The sequence below is a fragment of the Globicephala melas genome, chromosome 5 (genome assembly GCF_963455315.2).
Source record: "Globicephala melas chromosome 5, mGloMel1.2, whole genome shotgun sequence".
NCBI classification, from domain to species: Eukaryota; Metazoa; Chordata; class Mammalia; order Artiodactyla; family Delphinidae; genus Globicephala; species Globicephala melas.
In genome coordinates this window covers 39,781,886-39,806,767 of record NC_083318.1, presented here as the reverse complement: position 1 = coordinate 39,806,767, position 24,882 = coordinate 39,781,886, and positions in this window count along the sequence as shown.

Genomic DNA, 24,882 nt, shown 5'->3' with positions numbered 1-24,882 from the left:
AGTTTTTATCATAAATCGGTGTTGAATTTTGTCAAAAGCTTTTTCTGCATGTATTGAGATTATGGTATGGTTTTTATCCTTCAATTTGTTAATATGCTATATCACATTGGTTGATTTGCACACACTGAAAACCTTGCATTCCTGGGATAAACCCCAATTGATCATGGTGTATGATCCTTTTAGTGTGCTGTTGGATTCTCTTTGCCAGTATTTAATTGACGATTTCTGCATCTATGTTAATCAGTGTTGGTGTGTAGTTTTCATTTTTTTGACGTCTTTGTCTGGTATTGGTATCAGAGTGATGGTGGCCTCATAGAATGAGTTTGGCAGTGTTCCCCACTCTGTTATATTTTGGAAGAGTTTGAGAAGGAGAGGTTTTATCTCTTCTCCATATGGTTGGTAGAAGCCATCTGGTCCTGGGTTTTTGTTTGCTGGAAGATTTTTAATCCCAGTTTCAATTTCAGTGCTTGTGATTGGTCTGTTTATATTTTCTATTTCTTCCTGGTTCAGTCTTGGAAGGATGTGCTTTTCTAAGAATTTTTCCATGTCTTCCAGGTTATCCATCTTATTGGCATATAGTTGCTTGTAGTAATCTCTCATGATCCTTTGTATTTCTGCAGTGTCAGTTATTACTTCTCCTTTTTCATTTCTAATTCTGTTGATTTGAGTCTTCTCCCTTTTTTTGTGATGAGTCTGGCTAATGGTTTATCAATTTTGTTTATCTTCTCAAGGAAACAGCTTTTAGATTTTTTTTTTTTTTTTTTTTTTTTTTTTGCGGTATGCAGACCTCTCACTGTTGTGGCCTCTCCCGTTGCGGAGCACAGGCTCTGGACGCGCAGGCTCAGTGGCCATGGCTCACAGGTCCAGCCACTCCTCAGCATGTAGGATCTTCCCAGACTGGGGCACGAACCCGTGTCCCCTGCATCAGCAGGCGGACTCTCAACCACTGTGCCACCAGGGAAGCCCCAGCTTTTAGATTTATTGATCTTTGTTATTGTTTCTTTCATTTCTTTTTCAGTTATTTCTGATCTGAACTTTATGATTTCTTTCCTTCTGTTAACTTTGAGTGTTTTTTTGTTCTTCTTTCTCTAATTGCTTTAGGTGTAAGTTTAGGTTGTTTATTTGATATGTTTCTTGTTTCTTGAGGTAGGGTTGTATTACTATAAACTTCCCTCTTAGAACTGTTTTGCTGCATCCTATAGGTTTTAGCCTGTCGTGTTTTCATTGTCATTTGTTTCTAGGTTTTTTTTTTTTTTTTCCCTCTTTGATTTCTTCAGTGATCTCTTGGTTATTTAGTAGCATATTGTTTAGCCTCCTTCTGTTTGTATTTTTTACAGTGTTTTTTTTTTCCTGTAATTGATATCTAGTCTCATAGCATTGTGGTCAGAAAAGATACTTTATACAGTTTCAGTTTTTGTACATTTATCAAAGCTTGATTTGTGACACAAGATATGATCTATCCTGGAGAATGTTCCATGAACACTTGAGAAGAAAGCATATTCTGTTGTTTTTGAATGGAATATCCTATAAATATCAATTAAGTCCATCTGCTCTAAAGTGTCATTTAAACCTTGTGGTTCCTTATTTATTTTCATTTTGGATGATCTATCCATTGGTGAAAGTGGGGTGTTAAAGTCCCTTAATATTATTGTGTTACTGTCAATTTCTCCTTTTATGGCTGTTAACATTTGCCTTCTGTATTGAGGTGCTCCTATGTTGGATGCATAAATATTTACAATTGTTATATCTTCTTCTTGGTTTGATCCCTTGATCATAATGTAGTGTCCTTCTTTTTCTCTTGTAATAGTCTTTATTTTAAAGTCTATATTTTCTGTTATGAGAATTACTGCTCCAGCTTTCTTATGGTTTCCATTTGCATGGAATATCTTTTTCCATCCCCTCATTTTCACTCTGTGTGAGTCCCTAGGTCTGAAGTGGGTCTCTTGTAGACAGCATATACATGGGCCTTGTTTTTGTATCCATTCAGCCAGTCTATGTCTTTTGGTTGAAGCATTTAATCCATTTACATTTAAGGTAATTATCAATTACCATTTACAATTAAGGTAAATGTATGTTCCTATTACTATTTTCTTAATTGTTTTAGGTTTTTTATTGTAGTTATTTTCCTCCTTTTGTGTTTCCTGCCTAGAGAAGTTCCTTTAGCATTTGTTGTAAAGCTGGTTTTGTGGTGTGTAATTCTCTTAACTTTTGTTTGTCCATAAAGGTTTTAATTTCTTCATTGAATCTAAACAAGATCCTTGCTGGGTAGAGTAATCTTCATTGAAGGCATTTCCCTTTCTCACTTTAAATATGTCCTCATACTCTCTCTGGCTTGCAGAGTTTCTGCTGAAAGATCAGCTGTTAACCTTATGGGGATTCCCTTGTATGTTATTTGTTGCTTTTCCCTTACTGCATTTAATATTCTTTCTTTGTATTTAATTTTTGATAGTTTGATTAATGTGTGTCTTGGCATGTTTCTCCTTGGATTTATCCTGTATGGGACTCTGCACTTCCTGGACTTGATTGACTATTTATTTTCCCATGGTAGGGAAGTTTTCAACTATAATCCTTCAAATATTTTCTCAGTCCCTTTACTTTCCTCTTCTACTGGGACCTCTATAATTTGAATGTTGGTGCATTTAATGTTGTCCCAGGGGTCTCTGAGACTGTCCTCTATTCCTTTCATTCTTTTTTCTTTATTCTGCTCTGCAAGAGTTATTTCCAATCTTTTATCTTCCTGGTCACTTTTCCATTTTTCTGCCTCAGTTATTCTGCTATTGTTTCCTTCTAGAGAATTTTTAATTTTATTTATTGTGTTGTTCATCATTGTTTGTTTGCTCTTTAGTTCTTCTAGGTTTTCATTAAATGTTTCTTGTATTTTCTCCATTCTGTGTCCAAGATTTTGTATCATCTTTACTCTCATGACTCTGAATTCTTTTTTCAGGTAGACTGCCTATTTCCTCTTTATTTGTTTGGTCTGGTGGGTTTTTACCTTGCTCCTTCATCTGCTGCATATTCTCTGTTTTCTCATTTTGTTTAACTCCCTGTGTTTTGAGTCTCCTTTTCACAGGCTGCAGGTTCGTAGTTCCCATTGTTTTTTGGTGTCTGCCCCCAGTGGGTGAGGTTGATTCAATGGCTTTTGTAGGCTTACTGGTGGAGGAGACTTGGGCCTTTGTTGGGGTGGGTGGTGCTGTATCTTTTCTCTCTGGTGGGCAGGGCTGCATCTGGTGGTGTGCTTTAGGGTGTCTGAACTTAGTATGATTTTAGGCAGCCTCTCTGCTAATGGGTGGTGTTGTGTTTCTTTCTTACTAGTTGTTTGTCAAGGGGTGTCAAGCACTGGATCTTGCTGGCCATTGGGTAGATCTGGGTCCTAGCACTGATATGGGGATCTTTGGGAGAGCTCTCACCAGTTGATATTACACGTGACTGGGAAGTCTCTGGTGGTCCAATGTCCTGAACTTGGCTCTCCCACTTCAGAGGCTCAGGCCTGACACCAAGCCAGCACACCAAGACACTCTCAGCCTCACAGATCAGAACAAATGGGAGAAAAGAGAATAAAAAATAATAAATAAATTTTAAAAATAAATTATTAAAATAAAAAATATTATAATAAAAATATTTAAACAGCATTTTTAATAAAAAAAAAAGAAGAGAGCAACAAAACCAATGAACAAATCCACCAATGATAACTAGCACTAAAAACTATACTCAGATAAATTTAAAAATCAGAAAGAAATCAGTTGCAGACAGCAAACCCCAAGTCTACATTTGCTCCCAAATTCCACCACCTCAGTTCTGGGATGATCAGTTGTCTGTTCAGGTATTCCACAGATGCAGGGTACATCAAGTTGATTTTGGGGATTTAATCCACTGCTCCTGAGCCTGCATGGAGAAATTTCCCTTTTTCTTCTTTGTTCACACAGCCCCTGGTGTTCAGCTTTGGTTTTTCCCCACCTCTGCATGTAGGTCACCCTCAGGCATCTGTTCCTCATCCAGACAGAAGGGGCCTAAAGCAACAGCTGATTAAGGGGCTCTTGCTCACTCATTCCAGGGGAGGGAGGGGTACGGTAGTTATAAATAGAATGTGGGGCAAGCTGCAGTGACAGAAGCTGGGGTGATATTGTAACACCCTGGATCATGGGACCCTGGCAGTTGTGGGTGTTCTTGGTGGCTGCAGCAGCAACATTAGCATTTCATGCTTGTCTCTGGTGTCTGAGCTGATAGCCACAGCTCATACCTGTCTCTGGAGATCATTTAGGCAGTGCTCTGCCTTCTTTAGGCAGACAGGGAAGGAATCCCCTATCCTCACACACTCCAAAACAATGGTCTTTTGCCTCTTAGGCAGGTCCAGACATTTTCCTGGACTCCCTCCGAGCTAGCTGTGGTGCACTAGCCCCCTTCAGGCTGTGTTCACACAGCTGACCCCAGTCCTCTCCCTAGGATCTGACCTCCAAAGCCTGAACCTCAGCTCCCCAGCCTCTACCCACCCCGGTGGGTAGCAGACAAGCATCTCAGTCTGGTGAGTGCTGATTAGCACCAATCCTTTGTGCGGGAATCTCTCCACTTTGCCCTCTGCAGCACTGTTGCTGCATTCTCCTCCATGGCTCCAAAGCTTCCCATCCACCCACCCCCTGTCTCTGTCAGTGAAGGGGCTTCCTAGTGTGTGGAAACTTTTCCTCCTTTACAGCTTCCTGCCAGAGGTGCAGGTCTCATCCCTATTCTTTTGTCTCTGTTTTTTATTACTTTTTTCTTTCTTTTGCCCTACCCAAGTATGTGGGGATTTTCTTGCCTTTTGGAAAGTCTGAGGTCTTCTGCCAGTGTTCAGTAGGTGTTCTGTAGGAGTTGTTCCACATGTAGATGTATATTTGATGTATTTGTGGAGAGGAAGCTTATCTCCACATCTTACTCCTCCACCATCTTGAAGGTCCCCCTCTATGAAGAAGTATTACCTGTTTAGTGCTCCATATGTTACTGGCACTCTGCTAGGCATTTTCACACATTTTTAAAACTTTCCATCTTAAGATAATTTCAGTCTTATGAAAGAGTTGTGAAAACAGTACAAAAAATTCCCATACACCACTGGTTGTCAACTGGCAGAGACTTTATGCCTTCATCTCTGAGGATGTTTGGTAATGTCTGGATAAATTTTTGGTTATCACAACTAAGACGGTGTTGCTACTGACATCTAGTGAGTAGAGGCCATGGATGCTGCTAAACATCCTAGAATGCACAGGGCAGCATGCCATAATGAAATGTTATTCAGCCCCAAATGTCAACAGTTCTGAGCTTGGAAAACCCTAACATTTGTCCTTCATCCACATTCTCAAATGCTAACTTCTTATATAGTCACAGTACACAGATTATATATTATAATTATATATATATATATATATAAAATATATTTTCTTCATGACCTGACACTTTTGAAAACCATTGGCCAGACATTTGATGAAATTTCTCTTGATTTTGTAGAATATATTTTTAAAATTAAGGTTACACATTTTTGATAGAAATACCACAGAAAGGATTTGTCCATCTTAGTGAATCATAGAAACAGGCAGACAATGTTGGTTTTTCCATTAGTGAGGATGTTAACTTTTATCACTTGACTAAGATGGTGTCTTCAGGTTTTTTCACTGTAATGTTACTATTTTTCCCTTTGTAATTAAGAAACCTGTGAAAGTTACTTTTAGATTATGTAAATATACCATACTTCATCAAACATTTGTCCATTCATTGTAGTAGTCATTAAAGATTCTTGACTGACAAACAAAAGTTGGTTACTTTAGGGTTTGAGCAATGCTGTTTTCCACTTCCATCAATTTTTAAAAAATATTTACCAGTTGGAATTCTCTTGTAAAAAAGAGCTTTCTGTCATCTTCTATGTATTTGTTTATTCAATTATTCATTGATTTCAACATAGACCCAAAATATTCTATTTTTTTCCTAAGGTTATATTTGCTTCTTCTCCTTTTTCTTCTTCTCATCATCACCATCATTATTATTATTATTATTATTATTATTACTGCCATTTTGCTCAATGTGTACCATATTTGGCCATTGAGAGCCCTTTTAAGTTGGCTTTTATGCATTTTTGGAATGCTTTCACCAAGTTTTGAGGACTTCCTTCCTTTCTGGTACTATGAGATATTACAGGCTAATCTTGTACTTTCTCTGCCCTGACCCTGGAATCAGCCATTTCTCCAAGGAGTTCTAGTTTTTCATTTGAGAATGGTATTTAGAAACCAAGCTTTAGCAGTGTATGTGTTCAATGGTATTGGGTATCATTGCTTCTAGTTTCTTTCAGTACAAAGAATTAAGATATGCATACACACATTTATATTTCTAAATCTACTATCTATCTATCTATCTATATATCATCTATCTATCTATCTATCTATCTTAAAACAGACATTTAATACACATACCTCCAATTTCAACACAATACCAAAAGATTCTACCCTTTCCTCTTTCCTTATTTGTAATTTTCTTCTAGACAGTGAGAAAGATGACTTTTATTATTTGCAATATATTTACTTATTAGCTCCATCATCAAATACAAATAAAATAGTTTTAGCAATTCTAACACATATCACTGTGGACACACACCTACTAATCAACATAAAATATTGTGTATAGTTTTCTTGATATTTAGTCTTTGAGTATATAATAAAAAACGTTCCAAAGTTACCTTAATTATTTCCCTTTTCTCATTTAGTATTTTATGTTATTTATTTGTAATACAATTATGTCTATTTTCTTCCTATGACATTTTATTTTGGGCTTCCTCTTCATTATTGCTAATTTTAGACATGTTTAATTATAAAATATATTAAAAGTTAGAATTATACAAAAAAACTGTATTCAGAGAAGTGTCACTCTCCACACTCAACCTTTCTACCCCAGTTCCATCCTTCCATCCATCTCACTCTGTTTTCATTCACCTCTGTAGGTAAGCAATCTTTGTGATTTTTGAGTTATTCTTCCAGTGTTTCTTTTCACACAAATGTGCAGATACATGTATATTTTCTTATGCTCACTTTTTACATAAATGAGAACATAATATAGCTATACTTTTGCTCTAGACACATTGTTTTACTTAATTTTTGAAACAATCCTTTGAAATATTAGAAGTAAAGTTATTTGAGAGGTCATAAAAATTATTTATGAAGAAATTCTTATAATTGTTTTTGGATAATCTCTTACCTCTAATAGGTCCACAGTCTCTGTTAAATTAAACTTAATGTTAAATTTGTATTTTCCCAAGATGTTCATTGAAATTACTTATCTACTTTCTAAAAATCTTTATAGTGTTTCTGACACACAAAATACAGATTTATTGGCCTGACATAAAAGACTCTATAAGTTCTGACTCATTTTATGGCCTCATCGTTTACCACTCTAATTCATAATCTCAGTCCTCAAATATTCCTTGCACACACCCTAAACTAAAGTCACAGTGAACAACAGTATAAAACAGTTTTCCAAACACATCAATTTCTTTCATGCCTAGTGAATTTTCACAGGCTTGTTCTTCACTGATTAGTGAGGGATCTGATTGGAAAAATCCCCTAGGCATTTAACACAGGTAAATGTCACCACTTGTGTAACAAATGTACTCTTTCCCAAAGAACAAATGAGGTTTATTCTTGTTGATCCTATAATTGCAACTTTTACATATTTTTGTCATTTTGTATTTTAATTTTCTGCTTTTCTCTCTTACAAGTAATCATCTTTAAAGCAGAGTCCAAGTCATAGTCCCCTTATGAATATCTAAGAGATTAAATATCTGGTATTTTTAGGTGGCCAGTGAATTATATATTGAATTCAATACAAATCAAAATAAGCACATTTTAGTGATAGAAGTCAATAATAGAGATTCTTAAATTTTGATGTGAAGTAACTTTTTATAAAACTCTATTTTCTATAAAAAAGCTGTGGAAATTCATTCTTACTATAAAACTCATTCTATGCTTTAAATACCAAGAAAACTTAGGGTTCTATTTGTTTTCCAGCACAGATTTATTTTACAATATTAATTTAATTACATTTTTCTTTCAAATGGATGGCATAATTTTTTAAGATTCTACTTTCAGATGATCTAGTGACAATTGATTTTATTCCTAAGCAGGATACATTCTGTTTCTTTCAGGTAGCAACTCCCAATAAACACTCAATAAGTACACATTTCTCTTACTAGTCTTTTTAGTTTTTTATGGAATTGAAACCTTCCCCATGTGCAGGGTTTAAATGTAACCCAAGTACGTCCAATAAGATCATATCATACTCCTTCTTCCTATGCTTGAGTTAAGAATAAACGTGATCCATCTAGAGTAGATAAGAACCAATTCTGTGTAATGCTTTTGTTGAAATGCTAAGAAAGTAAAATTCACTCATGGTGAGGAGATTGCAGTGAAGACTGACTGTAAACCTGACACTTCTGGCAGACATGTTGTCCTCATGAGAATGGAAACTTCATGGAGGAATGCAAAGCCAAGGATGGAAGAAGCAAGACAAAACCCTCATGTTATTAGTTGAGCACCTGAAGCCAGCTCTACTACTGTACTTTTCAGTTATGAAATACCCATCTAGATGGAGAAAAACAGAGAAAGGTGTTGATAAAGGCAAAAAGAGAAATCCAAGCAGCAAAATGCCTAGAGCTGGGGTTTTTTTTTCGTTTGTTTTTTGTTTTTTTTTTCTGTAAAGGGTCAGATAGTAAATATTTAAGGCTTTGTAAGTAATGTGATCTGTGTAAACTACTCAGCTCTGTAGTAATGGGAATATAGCCATAGATAATACATAAATGTGTGAAGTGTGTTCCAGTAAAATTTTATTTATGGACATTAAAATTTGAATGTGAATAATGTCGTATTATTTTCATGTGTCTCTAAATGTTATTCTTGTTTTGATCCTATCTAGACTCTTAAAAATTACAAAAATATTTTTAGTTCATAGGCCATCTAATTACTGGCAGCAGTAATCATTTGGTTCATGGGCCACTTCTTGCTAAATCTTGTTCTAGAGTAACATGAACCCTTACATGGGACATCAGGAGAGATAACATTTACAATTTCCTAGACCAGGTTTCTGATTTTTGGAACTTCCTTTCAGGCAGGGATACTGGACAACTAGAACAGATATGATGATATGGATATGTAATATTAATCATAGTGTTTGTGTATTCATATGGAGAATCTATAGCACAAAGCAAAAAAGATATCAACGTGACTCAGTAATAATTAAATGGTTAAATTAAAAGAACATTTTACATGTAAATGAGCCCCATGATAGATTAATCTCATTAGTGGCTCAACTTCTTCACTTTTGTCTATAGTCATACTCTTTGCCATATGGCTTTACCAACAGACAACAACTCTCAGACATGTGAACAGCTGAGCTAAGATCAGAGACATTATCTGTCTGACCATCCAGATGCTTGAGCAAATAAACACTTATTTTTTGTTATGCTACAGATGCGTTGTGGCTTTTTCTTATGCAGCATTATTATTTCAAATGTCAATTGTTATGAAACCTTATGTAATGGAAAACAAAACTGGACTGGAAAAAAAATGTTCCAAGGTTGTGAAACAATGTCCTTTCTGTGGCCTCAGAAGAGAGATGAGCCAAGAATATCATGGGGATTTCACTACATCAAGTGAGGTTTTAGGTAAAGGCTGAACTGCACATGTACTGCTCCAATGTCTTAGTATGAGAATGCCACTTTAAAGTAAAAATTTTATTAAGAAAAAAAAAAGAAATGCATGTAAATAAAATAAATAGTAATTAGAGGAGGAACACCAAGTGATCTCAAGGGCTCCACATTGGAGGAAGGCATCAAAAAAAGTTTGTGTCACAGAGAAGAATGAAGTCTTAAGGAACATAATTTGAGCTTAGAATCAAATGGTAAAAGTGAGTCTAAATATCCCACAGTAGATTGACTGTACCTTCTATTGACTTTGATTAAAGTCCATGTCAGTATTAAGTAACACAACTGCCAAGCTCACGGTTTTGCCTGTGCTGTTTGATGGCAAAAAGTGATCTGGAAATATCCTGGGATTGAATCACTGCAAAAGCTTAGTCTCTCAGTTATCTGTGCAAGAGATGATCAGAAGAAACTAGCAGCTACCTGCTTAGATTTTTCCCCTGACCCAGTATTAAGATTTTCTGGGAGTGCTGGGAGGATATGGGAGTAGAACAATAATAATAGTAGTAATTATAATAACATCCATATTTATTTAGTCCTTCATGTTCCTGGCACAGTGAGTGCTAAGGAATTTAACTGCATCATATCAGTACACCATCATAACACATTAAGTATTGTCATTCTTATTAGTTTATAGGTAATGAAACTGAACTTTATGAGGTCAAGTCATTTACCTAAGCTCACACAGCTAGTAAGTGAAGGGGACGAGCCTTTAATAAAGTTTGAGTTTGAGCTTTAGTACTGGAAGAGATGAGGAAATGATTAACAATTTTTAGTGATCAGAGAACCTGTACAAGAAAGATGCTTGTTCTGGGTCTTTAAGAATATATAGTCTTTATATAATGTATAACGAATCTATACATTAGTCTTTTACCATTAATTATGATGTTACTGTAGATTTTTCATAGATGTCCTTTATCAAGTCAGAAAGTTTTTTTCTAGTATTTCTAGTATTTTGAGTGTTTTTATAAAAAAAGAATTTGGATATTGTCAAATATTTTTTCAGGACTATTGAGATGATCATGTCCTTTATGAAAATGTTGTATTACATGAACTGATTTTAGAGTGTTAAAGCAACCTTGCATTTCTGGGATAAATCTCATTTGGCTATAGTATACAATTTGTTTTATATGTTTATGGATTTGGGTTACCTAATATAGCGCTGAGAATTTTCCACCAATATTAATACATAATATTGGGTTGTAGTTATATTTTTTTGTTATGTCTTTATCTGGTTTTGATTAATCACTGTCCCCAATAAACTTACTCAAATATCTTCAGAGGTCAAGCAGCTAACAAACAAATCTAAAAAAATTACACTTAAAAATTGTAGGGAGTGGTGTAAACCAGAGGTGACCTCAGAGGGCAAACCTTCCCTAAAGGCATTTCAATTCAAATAAAAAATACAAAACTAACTAAATGCAATGAGAGCAGTACAAATTAAACAACAATACAGATGAAACAACAAAACACATAAAACATTGTTTTTGCCTCTGGGTGCCCAGAGTCAAATTGCAGATCAACAGTGTTTACAATTCTTGACTTGTAATATGGTATTTATGTGTATTGATGTGATGGTACTGAGGTGAGGAAAGTATTTGAGGTGTTACTGGTAAGTATAGTAGTTCCCCTTAACCACAGTTTCACTTTCTGTGGTTTTACTTACTTGCAGTCAGCGGCTGTCAGAAGACACTATTTGGAAAATTCCAGAAATAAGCAATTCATAAGTTTTAAACAGCAGGCTGCTCTGAGTAGCGTCATGAAATCTAGCACTGCCCTGCTCTGTCCCACCTGGGACCCCAACCAATGATATCATTGACTCCTGACATATATTGAAGAGGATCAAGCATAGTATGAAATGTCCTGATTTATGTTTTGAAGAACTTTTGGAAATACATAGTAGTGATGGCTGCCTAACATCATGAATGCAATCAAAGACACTGAATTGTACACTTAAAAATGATTAAAATGGCAAATTTTATTTTATATATGTTTTACTAAAATTTTTCAAATATAGATAAAACAATCTTTGTAGTTAGAATGGAGAAACAAATTTGAAAGAGGAGGAAAATAATCAAGGAATGCATTTAAGATGGAAAAGGGTCCTCATTAAATCCTCACAAGCACTTCAGTGTGTTAGGAATTGTTTCCACATGTAGAAATTGAGACCCAGAGATGTTCTGAGACAAAAGTTGAAAGATACTCTAAATCAGAGCTGGGAGAGAAGTTTTCTTTCTTAGCACTAAATTAAGAAATGCATTTGTTCCCAAACTCATGTCCCTCTACTTCCTCATTGCTCAATTTTGACGTTTAAGTAATCTTTGCTTTTCATTTTGAAGTCTTAGATATAAATTGTCTTTTTTCAACTATGCATGAAAATTCCCATCACCAGAAATATTAACAGTGCTTTTATTGTAACACTGCAATTTTGCCTTATATAGCAGCAATTACAGTACATGCATTAAAAGAGTCATCATATTGTCTGAAATTTTTGGAAGAAAAGACCATTAAGATATTTTCCAATTTAGGTAGTAGTTATTCCACTATCCATCAAATTGACTATAAATGGATATTTTGATTTCTTAGATTAAAAAAACACTGCAGAGAATGAATACTAAAGGAGGATTTTCAAAAAAAATTGTAAATTAAAAAAATGTCTAATTTGTGGGATTCATATTAGTTTCATTATTCGTTTTGCAAACTCTTTCTAGTAAGTAAAAAGAAATCTTTGATATCTAAATCCTTATAATAGAAGATCAGCAAAGATAAGTATAATCAGAGGAAAAGTGTATCAGAAATGAAGTACCTTTGACAATGCTCTAATCACATTAGGCAATTGAATGCATTTGTCCAGAGAGAATGAATTCCAATGACTAAGATTTAGGCATTTTATTATTATAAAAGAAGTCCACAAACTCCCTGATCATTTAAAATGGAATTGTCTTGAATTTACAATAATAATTTCTAAAATTGGACCATAAAAGTAGAAGCAAGGCAATGCATTATTAGAATAATTTTGATGAGCTTATATCTTTATAGTGTGAAAACATGTCTGATATTTATCTCTGAATGTCCAGTAGAAGTTTTAACACTTGCATAGATCAAAATAATAATCAGTCTTATGAAATTATTTTATTTCGTGTAGAAAAACTACCTTTGCTAGTTTAATTTTGGAATGTTCTTTCAACACATCTTTCTGTTCATGGTCATCTACGGGTAATTCACTCCACAAGCATTTATTGTGAGTGTAGCCAATAGTATATGTTGTGCTTCAGAAAGATGAATAAGACATTTTAACATAGTGAGAAAAGGGGATAATAAGTTTGAAGTTCTAAAGCCTTGGTTGTACTAATTCTATGACCTTAGAAATGCCTTATACATTTATTCAATATAAATTTCTTAATCTGTGAAAATGGACAATTTGTCTCACATGGCTATTATGAGAATTAAGTAGGATAATCCACAAAAAGTGCTTATCACAGATCCTGGATCATGATATATGTGCTCTATAAGGTATTCTACTTCCTCTGTCTTGGCTGCAATAAGTTCACACTGGTGAAAACAATTGAAATTTTCAAAAATTGGTAAACTTTCTGATATGGACCACATTTCATGTATATTGCATGCATTGATCATTTACTACTCTATCCAACAAAGATTTATTGAAACTTTTCTATATGATAGACCTATACAAATGCTGAGAAAATAGCACCAAACAAGAAAACATCCCCAATTTCATGGAGCTCACATTCTAGTGTGAAAGACAATGACTTAATGAACTGATAAATAATATTAGCACACATTTTTACGGTGCTTGCTATGTGCCGGGGACTGATCTAGACATTTAATGCACATTTACTCATTTAATCCTATAAACTACCTTTTGCAGAAGACACTCTTATTTTCATTCCCAATTTACATTTGAGGAAATTGAGTCAGAAATGTATTAAATAAGTTACAGAATCAGTATGTGGCAGAGCTGGGATCAAATCTAGGCAGACTGTTTTTCAAACACTGTCTTTACTGTTGTTTCTTTAGACACATAGGAATTTAGCTTGAGTGTTTAGTTGCACAGAGAGGTAGGAAAAGAGACAGCTGCTCATTCATGGCAAGCAGTTGGACACTATTCAAAATGTAATGAGAGACTATCAGAAGGTTTTAATCAAGAGAGTGATGAAAACAGTTTAGGTTGTATAAATTCAATCTAATGGTTATGTAGGAGGAAAGATTCAGGGAGAACTATGAAAAAGAGTTACAATTTGGTTTTAGAAGTTCTCCTGGAAAAACGATGAGAGCTTGGACGTATTAATGATGTTGGAGACAGTGAGAATGTGTTGATGTGAGATCCATATGGATGTTTAGCCTATAGAGCTTGCTAATGGGTTCAAGGTAAAGGGAAGAGAGCCACCAAGAATGAATCCTGTGTTTTTGTCTTGAGCAACTGCAGAGATGTTGCTGTGATTTGTGGTAGAAAAGTGAGTGGAGTGGTATAGGGGACAAGAGTTTTGTTTTGGATTTGGTAAGTTTGACATGTGTACCTAAAATCCTCTTAAATACACAAATCTGGAGCTTCGTGAAAAGTTCATGGTAGTGATAGAAATTGGAAAACTGACATTATAGAGTGATCTTTAAATATATGAGATCAAGTAAATTCTTATAGTGAGAAAGTATGAGAAAATGTAGATAGAAAAAAAGAAAATTTAGGACCAAACTTGCTCAGTGTCACATGTAATGGGGATATGATCTACATTTTAGACTATGCTTTTACATTTTTATTTTATATATATATATATATATATATATACTTCATATAAACTCCACAAATAGTACTAGTATTAGTACTTTAATCAAGGCATATACAAAGCATTTGCAGATGCTAAAGAGGGAATTAACACTAATTTCTTTCCCTAAACTAATACAAAAGGGGTAATATTTTCCTTGGAACTGACAAATACTAACGAGTTCCTCAGAGTGACAGAAATGGCAGGGAGAAGTGGCAAGCATTCTAGACAGAGAAATCAGTAGAAATATAATGAGCAAAGCCACCATGGAAAGAAGTGCTTTGAATTAAGGAGTGTGTGTGTGTGCGTGCACGCATGCGCACGTCTTTTCCCTGGGGAATGCTCATTAACTGCAGCATGTAAAGTATAGGAGCAGAAAGGCAGTTACTTGAAAAGACATGAAAGAAAAATGAAATCAGATTTTATATTTTTATTTTTTATCACACAAATGAGTTTGCACTTTAATCTGTAGGCACAATAGGGAAATTGAAGGCTTATCAACCAGAGTAGCATTTTAGAGTTATCTGTGAGGAACACAATTTTGACTCCTAGAGTAAATAAGTTATTTTTGTTAGTTCAGCATCCTTACTTTGAGGGAAAGCCTTGTTCCACAGTTAAATGTTTCTGATGGAACTATTGATCATCACACCTACCCTTACTTTGTCCAGAGGGATGAATAATGGATTCAGATTGAGATGTTTATAGTACACCAACCCACTTGGCCCTCTGATCACATGGGCAGCAATTCATGTCCTTTTCTTACATATTACATAGCTACCAACATGATGAAGCCCTCTTTTTACTGGAGCTCTAAGTTGGGACTACAAAAAGATAAAACTACCGTGGTTGGATCCCAAGTTGTCTGAAAGAAGCCTGCAGAGACAGAATTCTGAGGAATAATTCTGGATCTAGTCATTATTGGGACATTTTTCTCACCTAGACATCACAGTTAAATGAATGGGTAAATCCCTTTTATCCTTGAGTATATTTGGATCCTGTCTACTAGACTGCAGTGGGAAAACCTGGGAACATTAGCTGGTTATGTAAATAATCCTGGTAAGAAGCCAGGAAGCTATAATTATGGCAATAAAAATAATAATGCCAAAGGGACAAATTTGAGACATTTTGGGGGGAACTAGTGGTCTATTTAACATAAAGACTATCAGGATGTTTAGAAAAATGGAAACATCTTACTTAAAAATTGAATGTTTTTTGACCATTCATATGTGACCATGCCACACCTCTGGTAAGACAGAGAAGGCAAAGACAGATGAGGAAAGGGTTTGTTTAAATGTTGGGCTCTTGTAGAATTTGAAGTACATGTAGAGGAAGGTATGAGTGTAAGCCGTAAAAAGGCAGAAACGATGACTTTGGAGCTCAAAACAATATCTGAGCTGGAGTGTAGATTTGGGAAATATTAACATAGTCATTATATGTGAGCCATGAGAGTTAACAAAAGTTTTTGGAGAGAGAAAAGAGGAATAGTGCAGGGAAAGAGTAAACACTATTGCACGTTCTTTGAAAATGGGGGTTAGATTTACCCTTTGGTGTCCCCCTGACATTAGCACAGTGGATTATGTATAAACAAATGACTGTGCTTGGCACAGTGCTAAGTATGGTGTCTCTGTAGTTCCCTTTAATCATCCTAAAATGTTCTGACATGTGTTTCCATTTCTATCTTCATTTTATTAGAAAAATGATAATCTCACTTGCAGTTTAAATTTGCTAAAATTCTAGGGTTTAATGATTCTGTATCCATTTCTGTAAGTGTGCATGTGTGTATGTTTAATTAAAATAATCAAAAAATGCTTATACCAAAAATTTTTAAATATGTTTCTACATCTCTTTTAAAATTATGCAATTATCTTAAGGTCATTTTGTTTATACAAAATCAACTGCATAAAGAAAGACCTGTGGAAGCATGTTGGCTGCCCTGATGTCAAGTCAAAAATCCATCAGGCAATGATCAGCATTAATATTTACTGTATAGCCATCATGATTTTACTGGTTGGGTCGTTTCTTATTTGGTGCTGTTAGAGTGGAGTCAAATTCACTTTTCAAAGACTATTCAAAGCATTAGCCAAAATAATTTTTGTTAAAAATATGAAGATTTAGTAGATGTACAGAGATAATTAATTTTAAATTGTTTTTTAATACCATCAGTGACTATAAATATTTAAGTTATTGTGAAAGACATGGATTCAATAAAAAAAACTGCATTTGGCAGTAAATAAATTTTGGGGAGTTCTAGTTTATTGTTCTTATATGCTTCTGTTTAAATACTTTCATATGTACTAGAGAATACAACCATCCATGATTTAAAAATAAGTCAATAAATGAATCCCAGCATCATCTAATTTATTCTGAAAATATTACTTTATTGTACTCTGTTTAGGGTGTAAGCTTTAAAAAATATCCTATTTTATTTATTCTTTTAGTCTAGGAAGCCTCACTTTAGGATCAATTAACCATATTAATTGATACCATGTAACAAAGCAAATGCACTTGAGGCTGTAAATAACCAAGTAGATAATAATTAACTATTTAATGATAGTTAAGTATTTTGCAAATATATGATGCAATTTAAAAGTGAAACAAAAATGATATGCTAAGAAAGAGGGGAAAATGAATGTTTGCCTTTTTCCCTATTGGTTATATCACACTCTATTGGGAAAGCAGGCATTAACTCATTTATCCTTCTAAGACTGTTTTCAGAAAACATCATCAGGAATTAAAGATTCATTATTTTATTTCACTCCTTACTAATATCAGTAGAGGCAAAGTGTGCTGTGGGCTTAGGTTTGACTCAGGAGAGAAAAGGACTTATTGTCAAGGATTTGACTCCCATTGGCTGTGTTACCTTTACTAATTCGTTGCATTTTTATGGCCTCCAGTTTCTTCAACTATAAATTTGGCATATTAAGCCTTTATTCCCCTCTTTCCCTAATATTTTTAATGCAGAAACCAAAAGAGATAAGCCTGGTCATCATTTATACATGCCTAAAACTTTCACATTTTTAGTCTTTGTGCATTTAGAGGAAGCTACACAGAAATTTCTAGGAGGGAGTCTGGCTGGTCCCTGGGGCCAGGGCTCATCAAATGACTACTTCCTGATCAAATCCACATTCTGAAAATGTGCTCTCCTGCTTTGCAGGTCTAAACATTTGCTATTCTGGTGTTGTATATTCAGTCAGGAACTACTCATGTTCAGAAGAGATTGATGAATAAACAGACATGAAAAAAACTTTAATTTATAATAAATGTTGGCCTTTCAGAGATAGCTATTATCTAGGGTTCTCCACTGTGGTATGTCCTGGAAGCCACATAAATAATCAGAGGGCAGCTTATTGATTACAGAATTAGTGATGGTCTCCAGGGATAGTTCATCCTGATGAACTGTGGCAACCACACCCCTCTCAGGTTGCAGGATGTTTGGGTCTAGCCAATTCGATCTAAAACAATGTACTAAAGACATGTATGCACATTCTTGTTCTCTGCCTCTGGCTTTTATGATCTCTAAGCTTTCCTCTTTCATTCAGATCATTTCCTCAGAAAATGCCTTTCTGTTATTGTGTTAGGCTAATTAAAATCATGTGTTCTCCAAAGTCATCTCTGCTTCAGCAATCTTGTGAATTAATTCTACATAGATGATTCACATTATCATTAATTTAGGAAGTAAAAGCTAATTTTAGTTCAAATTATGGAGACATACCACTGTTAAGCAAATAAGCATTCATAACAAAAATGTGTTTACTATTTTTATTATTCCTCCAATTATTTACTCTACTTACTCCATTCCACGTTAGGTATTATATGGAATTTTCTTCTTTAGTTTTTAGAGACTTAAAATTGAAGCTTAGAGAATTGAATACTTTTTTCAAGGTTAGACAGCTAGTAAACCAGGAAGTTGTCAGAGATGAAATTTGAGTCCAGGTTGAGCAGAGTCCAACATTTTAGCCATTATGGTATTTTAGAAAATAAAATCTCAATATTATTTGGTAATGTATCTGAGAGTCCTTTATGGGTTGATATGTAAAATGGTCTTTTCATATCTCCATGACAAAGATAATACCATATCATCTGGATTGATGTGCAATCACACACATAGTATATTATTTGCTCCAAATGCCTTTATCAAAAGGTGTGTTTGATTCTTTTGTTTCTTTGTTTAAATTATTTGTTGACTATTTGGAGGAACAGTATAGTCAGTGGGCAGAGTAGAGTTTCGGAGTAAAATAAACTTGTCACATGGCCCTATCACTTACTCACTGTATGAACTTTGTTAAATTACATAACCCACTTCAACATCGCTAAAATGGAATGTTTACTATTCTAACTCATATGACTTCACTGTTAGGCCCTAGAGTCCCAAAAATGATAAAAAATAAAGTAAAATAAATGTTGTAGCTTTCATGGAGAGAATAATTTAATGAAGACGATATGTAATAATTAAATAAAATTGTATTGTTGCAAGAAACAAGAACAAGCAGTGCTGTGCTGGTAAACTGGCTCTATGGACAGAAAAATACAACTTATAATGTCTGCTGTACCCTGTGGTATATATACTCCCACCATGGCTAATTTCAAGCTACCGAGTTGCCCACAAATTTCCTTAATGTTTTGTAATCTGTCCTTATGATCCAGTAGAAGCAGATTCCTACCCCCACTGAGTGTCTGGTAAGGAAGATTTCCTACCAAGACACTTCTATAAACATCTCATGTAAATTGCCTAGTGTAGTTTTTTTGTTTGTTTGTTTTGTTTTTAACAGCACACATTTCTGTAAACACCAGTGCCTTTTTATTCCACGGGTCTTCTTAAGATATCATCTGCCTCTGTTTCATAAATTTAAGAGCTATGTGAGGGTTAAAGGCTGGAAATTTTTTCTATCTGTATTGAGAGTGTTTTTTACAGACCTTGGTTTAAATGACATGATAAAGCATTTGTATTTGTGCTTGAGGAGTCAGAATATATAAGAAATAGAAGGCAAAAAGGTTTTTAAAAGTTCCAGGAGCAAGAAATAATATACATGCTGTGATCGATAGATGGGATAAAATGGTCATCTACAGGGCATTAATTTTCTCTAAGCATTCATGGTCCTCTCTGGAGAGTAAATAAAATCAACATTTTTCCAACCCTTTGTGTTGAAACTTTCATTTATTTTTTGCCATCCTAACTTTGCTTTTCCATTCCTCTTTTCTAATATCCTTTTCAAATTCATTATAATGTCATTCTTACTCCATATTTTCCCTGGCTTTCCACCAGACTCTTGGTTTTCATTTTTTTTCTCCTTTATCTTAAATCATTACTATTCCTTTTTTTTCTTCATTTTCTTCTATTAATTTAATTGCAGAATGTAATTCTCTAGCTTCTGCTTTAACTTTAATTTGGAGGCAGTATCTGAGCTTGATGAATGCTGACAACTGTGTATGTCCATGTAACAACCACCTCAATTAAGGTAAAGACATATTTATCACCCCAAGAAAGTTCCCTCACATTCCTTTTCAGGTGACCCTGTGCCCCAAGGCAATTATGGTCCTGATGTCTATCACCATAAATAGGTTTAGCCTACTCTTGAATTACATACAAATGTAATCATGTAGTATATATTCTTTTGTGCTTGGCTTTTTAAAATTAAATACAATGTTTTTCAGATAATTAGTTTTGTTGCTTTTATCAACATTTTATTCTATAATTGCTAAGTAACACATCATTATATGAATATATTATAATTTATGCACTCTCTTGTTGATATACATTTGCGTTGTTTTCAGTTTGGGCCACTTATGCATAATGCTTCCATGAACAACCTTCTTTAAGTCTTTTCTAGGTTATATGTTTGCATTTTTTTTTTTGGTAGGGGCATAAATAGCTTGGGGTGAAAATGATGGATTAGAGACCAGATGTCATAAGAAACTACCAAAACATTTTCCAAAATGGTTATGTCATTTTAACTCCTATCAGCAATGTATGTTCCAGTTACACTGCATCCTCATCACATCTACTGTTTTTTGTATTTTTAATTTTAGCCCTTCCAGTGGATACCCAGTGATATGTTATTGCAGTTTTAAATTGCAATTCCCTGAAGGCTGTACAAGCTGTACAGGTACAGCCTGTGCCAAGTCTGTTACAGCCCACTCCTTGTGCTGTGTGTATACACCACAGCTTTATAAACATTTGGGGAGAAGTTCCTTCAGTGTTTCCTGTTGGCCTTGCTTTCTGAGAAGAGACTTAGACTCGGAAGGTTGGCCGGACACAATTATAGCCCTTTACATTTTCTTCAATTGATTTTGGGCTTCAAATGATATTCATCTACTTCTTCCACTGCCATTAAAAATTCTGCTTGCCTTAAGTTCTCTGTTTTGATAATCCCAGTGATCATTCAGTAGTGTCATACAAACTGTCATTCCTGAAGGTGACTAAGTACTTCATTATAATACTTGTCTCAGTCCAGGCTTACTGCACATGTCCATTCACAGATGATAGCCCCTATTCTTAGCTTTTGGACCCTGAACATAAGGAATCCAAAGTATACATTGGAAGCTGTAGTTTCTAGTTGAATGGAATACTTGATTTTCCTCTCTCCACCCTTTATTTATTTATTTTTTTTACGGTACGCGGGCGTCTCACTGTTGTGGCCTCTCCCGTTGCGGAGAACAGGCTCTGGACACGCAGGCTCAGCGGCCACGGCTCACGGCCCCAGCCGCTCTGGCGGCATGTGGGATCTTCCCGGACCAGGGCATGAACTCATGTCCCCTGCATCGGCAGGCGGACTCTCAACCACTGTGCCACCAGGGAAGCCCCCATCTCCACCCTCTTTAAAGTCCAACTCCAGGTAAGCATGTAATAGAATTATGTCCACTGCAGGCACGTACTTAATGAACTGACCCATCTTGGACATCTCCTTTATCAGCTCTCCTATGTAACCCTGTACAGCTGTGAGTAAAGAGAAGGATGCTGGTAAAACAATGTTGGGTAGTAGGGGGACCTATTGAACATGATAGCATGTTGATGAAGCTTGCTTGTGTCCTCTGGCCATTTTTGAGCTCCGTCCTTATATACCATTTCCATCCTATTATTGATGGCTGCTGAGCCACATCACATTTTGACTTGGTGGGTATGATAGGACAAAACTGATGGGCAGTTCTGAATGCATAATCACTTAGTATTCTATAATCATATTTTCCATCTCTACCAGGACCCACTAGCATGCCAGGGACTCTTTATCAAAAGGTATGCCTTTCTTCAAAGCATAGAGCATAGTTTTGCTCCAGAAATGTAGGAATCTCCATTGTGATTCTCCCACAGAGACTTACCATAAATTCCACAGTATATCTTACTTTTGTTTAACTTAGTTCCCTAATGCAATGTTTTTGAGATTCTTCTATGTTGTTGCATGTATCAAGAGTTGTTCCTATCCATTGGTGAATAATATTTAATTGTATGAATAAACAAAAATGTGTTTATTTATTTTTCTATAGATGAACAATTGTGTTGTTTTTAATTTGGGACTGTTATAAATAAGGCAGCTGTAAAATACTCTTGTATAAATATATTTTTTGATCTTAGGTTTTATATTCTTTTGTATAAATACCTAATATGATATTTCTGACCTTTGGAAAAATTTCTAAAAAATTGCCAAACAGCTTCCCAAAGTGGTTGTAACATTTTAACTCTGACCAGCAATGCATTAGTATTCCAGCTTTTTTACCTCCTTATTAACATTTGCTATTATTGATCTTTTTTAAATTTCAGTTATTCAGGTGAGTATGTAGAGTTCCTTTATAGTAGCTTTAAATTGATATTTCCCTGATGACTCAAGATATTTAAAACCTTCACATGTGTTACTCTTTTGAGAAGTACCTGTTTCAAATATTTTGCCTTTTTTCCCATCAGTTTATTGTAGTCATACAGTATAGTTGAGGATGGGCCCCCAGACACCAAATTTGGTTTGGATTTTCAGACCAATGATGCTACACATGCACTAGGAGGGTATGAAAAATTTTATGACAAAAGGAGGCTCTCTAGCAAGGACAGGGCAGGGTCCAAAATGGCTTAAGAGGGCAAGATAGGGAGGCCGGCTTGGGGTTTTTGTGGTGGTGGGAGGGTAGGACTGAAGTGATGGTTTACTTGCACAATATTAACTACCTCCAAGTACCAAGGCAGCAGTACCTGGGCTTTCTTATCAGCATGTCTAGTTGCAGAGTAGCAGCCAAGGAAGAGAATGGAGGAGGGTTTAAAATTTTCAGCAGTCAAACATCAAAAATGCAGTCAGACTTTTTGTTATAATTATTTATACTTTTAATGATGATTTTAGGGAAGGTATATGTGGTGTGAACATTTTCCAAGTCTGGTTTGTCTATCATTTTTAAATTTCAAAAAAAAGAAATTTATAATTTTGATGAAGTTTAACTCAACATTATTTTTGTTACTTTTACATTTAGTGCTCTTTGTGATCTGCCCCCAAATCCTTGCGCATTGCAATATCATAAAGATATTTTCCTATCTTTTCTTCTAGAAGTTTTTGACTATGGTTTTAGGTCAGGCTAATAATCCATTTTGAATTATTATTTTCTGAATCATATTAGGTAGGAACTGAGTTTTCTGTTATTGTTTTTCCATGCAGATATGCTCTTGTTCCAGAACCATTTGCTTAACAATAGTTTTCTCTTTCTCGTTGAAATAACTTGGTAGCTTGGTCAAAATCAGTGGACTGCATATGTATGGGTTGACCAGAACTCCCTGTGTTATTTCATTGATCTATTAGTTGTCCTTAAGGTGATACCACATTGTCTTAGTAAGGTTTCCTAGTAAGTGTTAAAATCAGGAAGTAAAAGTCCACCAACATTTTTTCTTCTTTATTCAGATTGTTTTGGCTATGCTCAGCCCTTTGCACTTCCATGTAAATTTGAGAATTAGCTTGTCTATTCCTTCAAAAGAGGCTGATCTAGTTTTGACAGGAATTTCATAGAATCTATGAATCAATTTTGAAAAATACATCTTAAAATACTATATTCCAATTCATGAATTGAGTGCAGGCAGTCTTCGCTTGGCTCAGCACTGTTTTGCACAGATTTCAGTTACCAGGGCTTTGAAGTTCTAGGTCAAAAGGAAAGAGTAGACTGAGCCATTTAAAGATAAGGTCAATGAAAATGTGGGCGTCCCAAAATATTGTTTTTCTTCCATGTAGAAATGTTTCCTTTTAATCTGTTATGCTAGAGTCTATCTGATCTTTAACTTCACAAGTTTGTCCTTTGGGTGGCACAGAGTGAAGGATGAGAGGGCAATGGAATAAAGCATTAAGCCTCTCTACAGTTAGGTGAGCATCAGCCTTTCCTTCTGCTTTGTTCCTAAGACCAAACTCTTTGTCTACTTCACTTTATCACAGTGACCATGGGAGTAGGAAATCCCTGGCTCTAATCAGATACATGTTTTCCCTTTCAATATTGAGTCCTGTCCCTAAGTACCATTCTGAGGCTTGGTGGCTGCCACACACCCACTTTGTATTGACCATCTCTTGCTGAGGCCTCTCCAGAATGAAATTTGTCAGAGACTTGCCGCTCACCAGTACCTCCACACTGTACCCCTTATACTTCATCTAAGATTGCTGTTCACTTTGTCCAGATGTTTTTCATACAATCAGACAAGGAATCCAGAAAACATTGTTTTCATGTTAATAATATTAATGCATATATGTTGAATATTGTTTTAAAAGCACTAAAGTATACAATGAAAAAATAGCTATTGCTATCAAAATAGCTTGCAATTTTTATAAGGTTATACATATACACATACATATCATTCTCCATATATGGGTTTTGAAAATGTTATTGTATTTGCTTACTGCTTAAACCACACGAAAATATTCCCCTTTAAAATATACAAACATTAAGGCTAAATTCTATATTAAGAGCTGCCTCAGCTGAGGTCCCACACTTTCTATCACCCATGTCCAGTGACTAAGCATGACCCCAGGCATATGGCCCAACACGACCATTCATAGGTGCCAACCTCACTACAGAGCACCTTGCTGTGTTGGTTAAGGCTTCCTATACACTTTGGAACCCAAATTCAGTTTCAGAGTCTACTTCCAAAAGACCCAACCTGACACAATCACCTTGATCTTGACTTCCTTTACAGGCACAAGGATGCACATACAAAATACAATCTCTAACCCTAGAGATAACCACTGTTAGTAATCGCTGTATATTGTTATTGCAGACAAACACACATGCACACACACACACCTGAGGTACATGGTATTTGTTATGGACTAAATGTTTATTCTCTCCCCTTAAAATTCATATGTTGAAATCTTAACTCCCCAACGTGATGGCATTAGGAGGTGATTAGGTCCTGAGAGTGGGGCCCCCATGACCTAATAGGATTAGTGCCTATAT